This window comes from Bos mutus, chromosome 7, assembly GCF_027580195.1.
Source record: "Bos mutus isolate GX-2022 chromosome 7, NWIPB_WYAK_1.1, whole genome shotgun sequence".
In the NCBI taxonomy this organism is placed as follows: Eukaryota; Metazoa; Chordata; class Mammalia; order Artiodactyla; family Bovidae; genus Bos; species Bos mutus.
In genome coordinates this window covers 35,864,032-35,876,118 of record NC_091623.1, presented here as the reverse complement: position 1 = coordinate 35,876,118, position 12,087 = coordinate 35,864,032, and the positions used below count along the sequence as shown (strand labels likewise).

Below are 12,087 nucleotides of genomic sequence, written 5' to 3'. Positions count from 1 at the left end.
TTAAAAACTAATAACTTAAACTGCCACACACAAAACATATGGTCCACAAAAATATTCTCCTTTCCTTCTGAAGGTTTTACAATGCATTGTTATTAACCAGTCTTTGGCTATTAAACTTAAATGGCCCATTGAGACAAACAGTTCTGAGACCATACTTCCACCACTGATTAAGACTTGGGGTGGCAGGTATTGGGGATAATATTCATTCAACCTTCCTTCTGAGCTTTCTGGGCAGACTTGGTGACCTCGCCAGCTCCAGCTGCCTTCTTGCTCACTGCTTTGATGATACCCACAGCGACCGTCTGTCTCATGTCACGCACAGCAAAACGGCCCAGGGGAGGAGAGTCAGAGAAGCTATCGACACACATGGGCTTGCCAGGAACCATATCAACGACGGCAGCATCGCCCGATTTCGAGGATTTAGGGCCATCTTCCAGCTTTTTCCAGAACAACAATCAATCTTCCCCTTCAGCTCAGCAAACTTGCAAGCAATGTGAGCTCTGTGACAGTCCAGCACAGGTGCATATCTTGCACTGATCTGGCCTGGATGGTTAAAAATAATCAGCTGGGCTGTGAAGCCAGAGGCTTCCATCGGTGGGTCATTTTTGCTGTCACTAGCCATGTTGCCATGACGAACATCTTTGACAGACACGTTCTTGGCATGGAAGCCCACATTGTCCCCAGGAAGGGCTTCACTCAGTGCTTCATGGTGCATTTCTGCAGACTTCACTTCAGTCATTACATTGACTGGAGCAAAGGTGACCCCCATACCAGGTTTGAGAACATCAGTCTCCACACAACCCACAGGGACAGTACAAATACCACCAATTTCATAGACATCTTGGAGGGGCAAACGCAAGTGTCTGTCTGTTGGGTGAGTTGGTGGCAGGATGCACTCCAGAGCTTCAAGCAGGGTGGTTCCATGGGCATTGCCATCCTTACAGGTGACTTTCCATCCCTTGAACCATGATTGCTGTTAGCACTTGGCTCTGGCATGTTGTCACCATTCCAGCCAGGAACTGGCACAAAAGCTACGGTGTCAGGACTATAGACAATTTTCTTAATGTAGGCGCAGACTTCCTTAACAATTTCCTCGTATCTCTTCTGGCTGTAGGGTGGCTCCATGGAACCCATTTTAACTCCAAAAATTAGTTGTTTCACACCCAGAGTGCAGGTCAGAAGGGCATGCTCATGCCCGCTCTTGGAGATGCCAGCCTCAAATTCACCAGCACCAGCAGCAACAGTCAGGACAGCACAGTCAGCCTGGGAGGTGCCTGTAATCACGTTTTTGATGAAGTCTCTGTGTCCGGGGGCATCAATGATGGTAACACAGAACTTGCTGGTCCCAGATTTCCACAGGGAGATAGCAATGGTGATACCATGCACGTTCAGCTTTCAGTTTGTCCAAGACCTAGGCGTACTTGAAGGAGCCCTCCCGCCTCAGCAGCCTCCTTCTTGAACTTTTCCACTGTTCTCTTGTCAATCCTGCCACATTTGTAGACTGGATGGCCAGTCGTGGTAGACCTCCCTGAAGCTACGTGCCCAATGTGGGTATGTGGGTTTTTTCCTTTCCCGATTTTGCTTAGGTTTAAGGGTGGTTTTTACAACCTGTGTCCTGGCAGCAAACCCGTTGTGATAAAGCAAAGACTGAGTTTTAAGTCAGCTTTTTCACTCTCCTCTTTCACCTTTATCAAGAAGCTCTTTAGTTCCTCTACACTTTCTGCCCTAAGGGTGATGTCATCTGCATATATCTGAGTAATTTACAATTAATTAGAAGCCAAAGGCTGGGATTATGAGTACTAAAATTTAAAAAAGTGAAGAGAAACTAAAAAGACTCTTGATGAAAGTGAAAGTGGAGAGTGAAAAAGTTGGCTTAAAGTTCAACATTCAGAAAACGAAGATCATGGCATCAGGTCCCATCACTTCATGGGAAATAGATGGGGAAACAGTGGAATTAGTGTCAGACTTTATTTTTGCAGGGCTCCAAAGTCACTGCAGATGGTGATTGCAGCCATGAAATGAAAAGACGCTTACTCCTTGGAAGGAAGGTTATGACCAACCTAGGTAGCATATTCAAAAGCAGAGGCATTACTTTGCCAACAAAGGTCCGTCTAGTCAAGGCTATGGTTTTTCCAGTGGTCATGTATGGATGTGAGAGTTGGCCTGTGAAGAAAGCTGAGCACTGAAGAATTGATGCTTTTGAACTGTGATGTTGGAGAAGACTCTTGAGAGTCCCTTGGGCTGCAAGGAGATCCAACCAGTCCATTCTAAAGGAGATCAGTCCTTCTTTGGAAGGAATGATGCTAAAGCTGAAACTCCAGTACTTTGACCACCTCATGTGAAGTGTTGACTCATTGGAAAAGACTCTGATGCTGGGAGGCATTGGGGGCAGGAGGAAAAGGGGACGGCAGAGGATGAGATGGCTGGACGGCTTCACTGACTCGATCGACATGAGTGTGAGTGAACTCCAAGAGTTGGTGATGGGCAGGGAGGCCTGGCGTGCTGCAGTTCATGGGATTGCAAAGAGTCGGACACGACCGAGCGACTGAACTGAACTGAACTGACTGAAAATTTAAAAAGTTAGTGTCACTTCTGGTCCTATCTACAAAAATCTAGAGGAAGTTTCTCAAAATATTTTATAATAGTTCTGAAAAATAACCAAAAAAAGCTTACATTTACTGGGTACTTCTATGCCAGCACTGTTTTGGGGCTGGTGCGCTGGGACGGCCCAGGGGGATGGTATGGGAGGGGAGGAGGAGGGTTCAGGATGGGGAGCACGTGTATACCTGAAATTAAAAAAAAAAATTAAAAAATAAAAAAAAAAAAAAAAAAAAATCACTGGAAAATTTAGTAGGTACCTGTATTGCTTTCATATCATAGATGATACTGAGGGACCAGTAGATTTATTGTTTACTAGAGGTAATGCTTTTTGATATCAGTGGAGCTAGGGGTTGAATTTGCATAGTCTGACTTCAGAGGCATCATTTGGACCACTACCCTATACTCAAAATGACAAGTGTGTCATGCCTTTTATAGGCTAATTAAAACCTAAAGATGTCCAAATTTGTAGTTATATAACTTTTATCGTATAGATTACATTCTATAAACATATCCATTTTTTTTGTGAATATCAGCCTCAGATTAATTAGTGTATATTTAATAAATTTATCTTCTTCTGTGAAAAATTGTCATGTTAGATGATACAGAGGCCCTGTTCAAGCTTCCAGAGCCATACAGCAAATGGATGAATGGATAAAGGAGCAGTGGTACATATACACAATGGAATATTACTCATCCATAAAAAAGAGCAAGTCTAAAGAGGTGGACAAACCTAGAACCTGTTATACAGGATAAAGTAAGTCAGAAATAGAGAAATATTGTATGCTAATGTATATATATGGAATCTAGAAAGATGGTATTGATGAATTTATTTGCAAAGCAGCAATAGAGAAACAGAGATAGAGACCAGACTTATGGACATGGGAGAGAGGGGAGAAGAGGGTGAGATGTATGGAGAGAGTAACATGGAAACTTACCTTACCGCATGTAAAATAGATAGCCAACGGGAATTTGCTGTATGACTCAGAGGACTCAAACAGGGGCTCTGTATCAACCTAGAGGGATGGGATGGGGAGGAGATGGGAGGGAGGCTCAAGAGGGAGGGGATATATGTATCCCTATGGCTGGTTCATGTTGAAGTTTGACAGAAAACAACAAAATTCTGTAAAGCAATCATCATACAGTAAAAAAAAAAAAAAATTTTTTTTTAATTGTCATGTTAACTCACATTCTGACATGAAATACCTCATCTATTCTTCATTACGTCTCAGAAATTATAGATAAGGATTTATAAGCCATACCAAACATATCAGTAAACAACACCAAGTAAGTTCTTACCATGTCAGTGCTATCGCCAATACTTGACATGTATTATATCATTCATTGTCACCAGAATCTCATGAAGTAGATATTATATTTATCTTAGTATTTGGAGATAAATCACTTGTGGTTTCTGGGATTCTTGGAAACTTTAGAGTCTCTTTTATTTTGTTACTGACATGACTATAAGAACCTTATCACATTTAAATTGCAAAAGAAACCCATGATTTAAATAGTTTTATTATGATGTTTTACACAGTATATATAAAACATGGACACATGGAGAAGTGCAGTATCCTCTTTTAAAATTTCAACTACCTTGAATATCAATCTTCTCTTTCTAATATAATTACATAAATTAAAATATAACATAACCATTCTTATAAATAACTAGCACAATGTGAATTGAACTGCATTATTCCAATTCATATCATTTAATAGCATTATAACATACTTAAGCAACAGCCATTTCTTTCCTGTTATCCTCTTACTTTTAATATAAATTTAAAAGTTAATTTTCTTTCAACTTTTATTTTATCACACAGAAATCATCATATTCTAGGTTTTATTTTTCTCTTCAGTCTTAATAGTTGACATCACTCCAATATTTCTATTATTAAATATATTAATATTAGTAAGAGAAATGTCTTCTTTAATACCCACTCTAAGTCTGATGCTTTCAAGAGATGAGGTGGGATAACCAAGTTATCCTGAGGCTGACAGGATGATAATGGTCAACGTTCCTTGTTTCAGTCATTCAATTGTATATGTCCCTTACAGGAACCAGACATGCTTTCTTCAACCTAGTTACGTTGCTGCACATTTAATCTTTACAGCAATCTTGTATACTAAGGATTAGCCTCTCAACAGATTGAATGAGAAAACAGATGTCTTGAAAATTAACTAGCTTGCATAAACCGATGTAAATCTGTGTATAGAAATCTGGGATTCAAACCCACCTTTGCTGATTCTAGAACCTGTATTTTACTGATATCTGTGTTCTGCTCATCCCTGCCCTGCTGATCTGCTGTTTGTTGCCGACTTCTGCCTTTCTCTCTTAAGACCTCCCTTTGTCTCTCTCTCTCTCTCTCTCTCTCTCTCTCTCTCTCTAGAGTGAAAGGACTAAATTCAGTTGACAGTAACCTAGTGTAAGTCTTCAGATCCCATGAGCATTTTTCACTGGCATCATGACGGTTGTGTTGAAATAGTTCATCTCTGGTTACTCCTGCTGATGTTGAGTACTAATCAAGGCTGTGTTCCCCTCCTCTCCCTGGCATTCTATATTACTTTGTTGGGCCATCAGAGAAGGGACAGGAAGGTGGTTTGGAAGTGATTTACATATCCCACTAACTTCTTCACATTAAATTATTTCCAATCAGGAGGATCCCCTCTGACCTTTATAAACATTCTTTTTATAAGCATGTAAAACATTGATCACAATTCAAAATTCAGCAGAAGTCACAATAGTGCATGACTGTTTCTAAAGGTCCCCACATATGACTTCCCTGGTGGCTCAGATGGTAAAATGTCTGTCTACAATGCTGGAGACCCAGGTTCGATCCCTGGGTCAGGAAGATCCCCTGGAGAAGGAAATGGCAACCCACTCCAGTACTCTTGCCTGGAAAATCCCATGGATGGAGGAGAGGGAGGAGAGAGGTGGGCTACAGTCCATGGGGTCACAAAGAGTCAGATAGGACTGAGGGACTTCACTTTACGCATGAGATGGGCTTCCTGGATAGCTCAGTTGGTAACGAATCTGCCTGCAATGGGGGAGACCCTGGTTCAATCCCTGGGTTGGGAAGACCCTCTGGAGAAGGGATAGGCTACCCACTCCAGTATTCTTGGGCTTCCCTTGTGGATCAGCTGGTAAAGAATCCACTTGCAATGTGGGAGACCTGGGTTCAGTCTCTGGATTGGGAAGATCCCCTGAAGAAGGGAAAGGCTACCCACTCCAGTATTTTGGCCTGTAGAATTCCATGGACTATACAGTCCATGGGATCACAAAGACTTGGACACAACTGAGCAACTTTCACTTTCACGCACAAAATGGCTTCAGTTTCTCTCCCCTGCTGTGACTCTGATCTCAAATTCACCAGTTAAATTTTAGTTCCCCCAACCAGGTGGCTCAGTGGTAAAGAACCTTCCTGCCAATGCAGGAGAAGCAGAAGGTACCGGTTTGATCCCTGTGTCAGGAAGATCCCCTGGAGGAGGAAATGGAAACCCACCCCAGTATTCTTACCTGGGAAATCCCATGGACAAAGGGGCCGATGGGCTAGAGTCCTGGGGATCGCAAAGAGTCAGACACAACAAGAGCAGGCTCAGTGGTGACTTGGTGTCTGTAATCAATAGAACCATACAGTTTGAGTCCCCCCACCCTTTCCCAGAATAAGGTGTACTCAGAATAAGGTGATTAAGGCCTATGAATCCCCCTGAGAGACAAGGAGCTCTAGGTGCATCACTGATCATTACTCTTTGTAGACTATCTGAGGCCAAGGTGGACTGGAAGCAGGAGTCAAGGGCTTTGAAAGGAGGGAGTGTCTCAGCACCAGTAGGTTTGGTTTCCCATTTCCTTTTGATCTGGGCCAACATGGCAGTGTCTTCTGGCTCAATCAGGAGTATCTCTGATGCTTTGAGTATACTCTATGCTGTACTGAGTGGTGAGATCCTAGTGGCTTATACTATCTATTCCAGACATAAAGACTACTCGATTTACCCATATTATCTTTTCTGAATGGAGCCATGGGGTTTTGCTCCTCTTGACTGACTTTGGTTGGTCTAGCGCATTCAGGCTTTAAAACAATGTCCATATTCTTTCAGATCAGTTTTGATTTCATTGACACAAATAATGCTTCTTAAGTTTTCACCTATCTTTGCTGTAGGACTGTGAGAATTTTCAAGATTGATGGTGATGACTGAAGAATTTGGGGGACAGTTTCTATATGTCTTTGGGACAGTTTCTCATTCTCCAGTTAATTACATTAATCAGTATTATAAACCCAATCTGCTTTGAAGACTATATCAGTTTAATGTATAATATTTATATACAAAACTTTAACATTTCCACCTGGAAGTCAGGAAAGACTAGAAAATCACACAATAAAATGCATTTTCCTTTGGCTTTTAAGAATCTTAGAGCCATATTTTGAGTTTATGAATAGGGACTCTGAAGTATTTACCATCTATGTACCTATGTGTTGACATGTCAGTCTTATAAGTATGTCCTATATTTGCCCTGTCCTTGATTCTAATGTTCTAATTCAAAAATTACAATTCTAAGAATAACTCTTGTTAAGCATCAAATTCTTTAATCAGTTGTACTTTATGAGTAATATACAGAGAAACAGACAGTTCCTCACTGATTCTCAAATACATTTTAGAATTTTTCTCCCCTACTGAAACATGATTGCATGGCATCACCAACTGGATGGACATGAATTTGAACAAGCTCTGGGAGCTGGTGATAGACAGGGAAGCCTGGTGTGCTGCAGTCCATGGGGTCGCAAAGAGTCAGACACGACTGAATCCCTCAACTGAACTGGCTGAAACCCCAGCAATGCTAGACCCTGGTTCTTTCCTTTGTTCACAGACATCTGTGCATGTGGGACCACACACATTCACACTAAAGCTTCAAGCTTCACATTCAGGCAGGAATATTTTCGAGCTCAGTTAAACCCTCTTGCCACTTCTGGACAGATAATATTTTCCTCTGCAAGTGGATGAATTGAGTTGTTTTGCTCTTGTGAACAGCAACATACTGTTACAAAGTTTTCCCAATCCAATCGCACCAAAAATAATGCAGATTTATTTCCATAATGAGGTTCATTTTGCCTCCAATTACCAGATGAATTTGTTTATTATAGACATCATCACAGTTACTTTGTTGAAAAACTATCAGCATCAAAATCTTTCCTAAGTATCTTTAGATTGGTGTAGATAGCCTTAGAATGAGGTTCCTTTCCACTTGTCCATTCCAAAGTTATCTCAGGACTTGATCACTATTCCTGTGGATTTTCAAACAGATTTTCTGGTCTTCCTATTTCCAAGTGGAAATGTTAAGATTTTCAATACAAATATTATACTTTAAACTGATATAGTCTTCAAAGCAGTATCTGGTAAACAGTTAAATTAGTAAGACCCTGAAAAGCAATGAACACAAACCTCCCTCAAAATTGCATTACAAATTGGTTGGGGAGCTGACTGTAAAAGTTAGAACTTTATTTTTTCTCACATTTGATAGATTCATGAAAGAAAATTGCTGTGCCAAGACGAAAAGAGATAAATTCTGTATGTCCTCCAAAGTCCTGTTCTCTAAAACTTTTGGAACTCATACGGCTTATCTAAACCTTTTTCTTTATGTCAGTGTGTGATTATGTGCTTATTAACTTTATCTCATACTCTCAAAGAAAAATAAAGAAAAACAAATAAGGTTTAATGTCTATTTGATGTTTTTATTGATTTATAGTTGATTGCAATGTTGTGCTTCAGGTATAGAGCAAAGTGATTCATTTATCTAAATATATGTTCAGTCACTATGGAAAGCAGTATGGAGGTCCCTTAAAAATCTAAAAATACAGTTACCATACAATCCAGCATTCACTCCTGGTTATCCATCTGGAAAAACAAAGACCCTAATTCTAAAAGATACATGCACCCCAGCATTCATAGCAGTACTATTTACAATAGTCAAGACATGGAAAAAACTCAAATGCCCATTAGCAGATGATGTATGTCACATTTTATTAAGCCAATCAGCTAATGGGCATTTGAGTTGTTTTCATGTTTGGCTATTGTAAACAGTGTTGCTGTGAATGTTGGGGGTGCAGGTATATTATCAAATTAGTGTCTTCATTTTTCCAGATAAATAACGAGGCATGGGAATGATGTCGAATCATACGGTAACTCTATTTTTAGATATTTAAAGACCTCCATACTAGTTCCCAAAGTGGCCGCAGCAATTTCCATTTCCACTAACAGTGTAGGAGAGTCCTCTTTACTACACATGCTCTGAGCATTTATTATTTGTAAACTTTCCATTATAGCCATTCTGACCTATGGTTTTTCCAGTAGTCATTATGCATGTGAGAGTTGGACAATAAAGAAAGCTAAGTGCTTGAAGAATTGATGCGTTTGAACTGTTGCTGGAGAAGACTCTTGAGAGTTCCTTGAACAGCAAGGAGATTCAACCAGTCCATCCTGAAGGAAATCAGTCCGGAATATTCATTGGAAGGACTGATGCTAAAGCTGAAATTCCAATACTGTGGCCACCTGATGTGAAGAGTTGACTCATTTGAAAAGATCCTGATGCTGGGAAAGATTGAAGGCGGGAGGAGAAGGGGATGACAGAGGATGAGATGACTGGATGGCATCAGCGACTCGATGGACATGAGTTTGAGTAAACTCCGGGAGTTGGTAATGGACAGGGAGGTTTGGTGTGCTGCAGTCCATGGGGTCGCAAAGAGTTGAACGCGACTGACTGACTGACTGAACTGAACAGGACTGACCCATGTGAAGTGGTTTTGATTTGCATTTCTCTATTAAGTAGTGATGTTAAGTAGCATCTTTTCATGTGTTTGTTGACCATCTATGAGTCCTTTGAAAAAATATCTGTTTAGGTCTTCTGCCCATTTTTGACTGGATTGTTTATTTGATATCGAGTTGTATGAGCTGTTTATATATATAAGGTATTAACTCCTGTTGGTCACATCATTTGCAAATACTTTCTCCCATTCCATCGGTGTCTTTCTGTTTGGTTAATGGTTTCCTTTGCTGTGTGAAAACTTATAAATTTGATTAGGTGCCATTTACTTCTTTTGCCTGGGGAGACTAATCTAAGAAAATATTGCCATGATTTATGTCCAAGATTTTTTGCCTGTGTATTCTGCTAGGATTTTCATTGTGTCATGTCTTAAGTTTGGCCTTTAAACCATTTTGAGTTTAATTTTGTTTCTGGAAGTACAAATGAAGTTAGGAAGTGTTCTAACTGCTTTGATTTACATGCAGCTGTCCAGCTTTCCCAACATCATTTTTGAAAAGACTGTCTTTTCTCCATTGCATAATCTTGCTAGGTAGAGTATCCTAGGTTGCAGATTTTCCCCTTTCAAGACTTGAATATATCATGATACTCCCTTCTGGCCTGCAGTTTCTGTCATCAGCTGATAGCTTTACCGGGGTTCCCCTACAATTGATTTTGTTTTTCTCTTACTGTCTTTAGAATCTTCTCTTTAACTTTTGCGATTTTATATGATTTGTCTTGGTATGAGTCTGTTTGGATTCAACTTGTTTGGGATCCTCTGTACTTCTGGTACTTGGATATCTGTTTTCTTATTTAGGTTTGGGAAGTTTTCAGCCGTGATTTCTTCAAATACATTTTTGAACACTTTTTTTTTCCTCTCTTTACCTTATCATGTGTAGTTTTCAGATTTTATTTTATCTCTTAGATCCCCAAATTGCTATTTTTTTTAATTGTCTCTCTGCCTGCTTTCTTGATTCAGTGATTTCCATTATTCTATCTTCCAGATCACCTGTTCATTCTTCTCTGTCATTTGGCCCTCTAGTAATTGCTTCTAGGTTTGTTTTTATCATGGCAATTGAACTAATTTTGATTGGTACATCTTTATTGTTTCTTGTTCCTTATTACAGTGTTCTGCAATTCTCTTGAAAATCTTTCTTAACTGAGTTACCATTTTTACCACCTGCTTTTGAACTCAGGGTCTAGTAAACTAGTGAGCTCTTTTTCATGATTTGCTCTTTCAGGGGATTTCTCTGGTTCTTTGAATTGGGCGTACTTCTCTGCTTTGTCATTTTCTTAACTTTCTATGTTGCTATAAATTTAGGAGAAAGAGTTACCAACTTTGGTCTGGAAGGGATGTTGTTTTGAGGGAATATCTCTGTGTAGACCGTGTTTGTACAATGTTTTTGGTGCAAGGGCTAGTTTTGGACCCCAGCCATGTGCTTCCTCAAGGTGAGCTGGCCCTTTTCCCCTTGGAAGCGGGTGTGGTTGGTATTGTAGTATCCATAGCTTCTGCTGATGTGAGGTGGGGTTTCCACTCCACACCATGGCTATTGCCACCCCGTCAGGCATGGGGTCTGCTCCCCCACGAGGGTCAGGTTTGATCATGGTCCAAGCCTTCGAGTGTGTACCCTGCTGCACACAGGCAGTTGCTAAAGCAAGTGAGGTCCGTGTGGTCACAGAGGTCCTGGGTCCCATCAGTGTGCAGACCATGGTTCTGCTTGCAGGCTGTCCAAGGTTATGCCGTCCTCTCTGTTGTGTTCATCCATGGAATCGGTGAGGACTGGGGGAAGGGGTATTGTGGCTTCAGGATTGTTGCCAGGCTGCCACCAGAGATTGGGGCCACCCCTGTGGCAGACTTTTCCCAGGACCCTTCTGTCCCCAGTCTAGCACCACACTGCCGTCTGGGGAGGGCGGGCTCTTCTGCTGGGAGAGGAGCCACCGTGCACTCCCGAGAACCCTGACCATGGTCCTTGTGGCCCACCCCAGCTGCACCCCAGGCCCTCAGGGCTGTCTCTTCCTGTCTACGTGAGTCCTCCCCCAGGGCCTGGCTGCCTGAGTTTCAGTACCTCCTTGCTGCATCCTTTTGGGGTGCCACCTGGTCCTTAGGCTGACAAGGTCCTCCGTGTCTACACTCACCACCTGGTATGTGATCTAGCAGTGGCCACCAGGCACCCCGGTCTGTCTCTGGCCAGCTTGACTGAGTCTCTGCCCTGATCCCAGGCCCAGCTATGCTGTGGAGTGATCGGGGCTGGGGTGTTCACCCCTCCAGACAGCTACATTTGGAAAGATGGCAACTGACAACACAAGGCTTTCTCCACCCTGATTGTCAGCAAGTTGGCATGTGTGCCTCCTGGGGAGCAGACTCTAGGCTTCTCCAGCCTTCTTTCTATCTCATCATCTCTCACCAGGCCAGGAGGACCATCTCCTGCATACTGGACTCCTGCATAAGTGGGGTGCCCAGACTGGCTTGACCTTCTCACTCCCCAGGGTGATGGTCCATTTGTACGGACCTTATACATCCATCCTAGGGGCATAGGTCCCTACCATAGGCCTTTTTTTTTTTTCCCCTGACACTACTGAGTTGTTGGGAGATTTTTATTGCATGTTTAATTGTATAAGAATTCTTCTCTGTTTCCAGTTAGCGCTCCACGGCAGTCTTTCCATGTGTAGATGGATTTTTGGTGTGTTTGTTGGGG

General features: G+C 41.7%; 1 pseudogene; it reads right to left on the bottom strand.

Moving 5' to 3' along the window:
* Window positions 1–206: 206 nt before the first annotated feature.
* On the bottom strand, window positions 207–11,101 carry LOC102268943 (elongation factor 1-alpha 1 pseudogene; annotated as a pseudogene).
* Window positions 11,102–12,087: the final 986 nt, after the last annotated feature.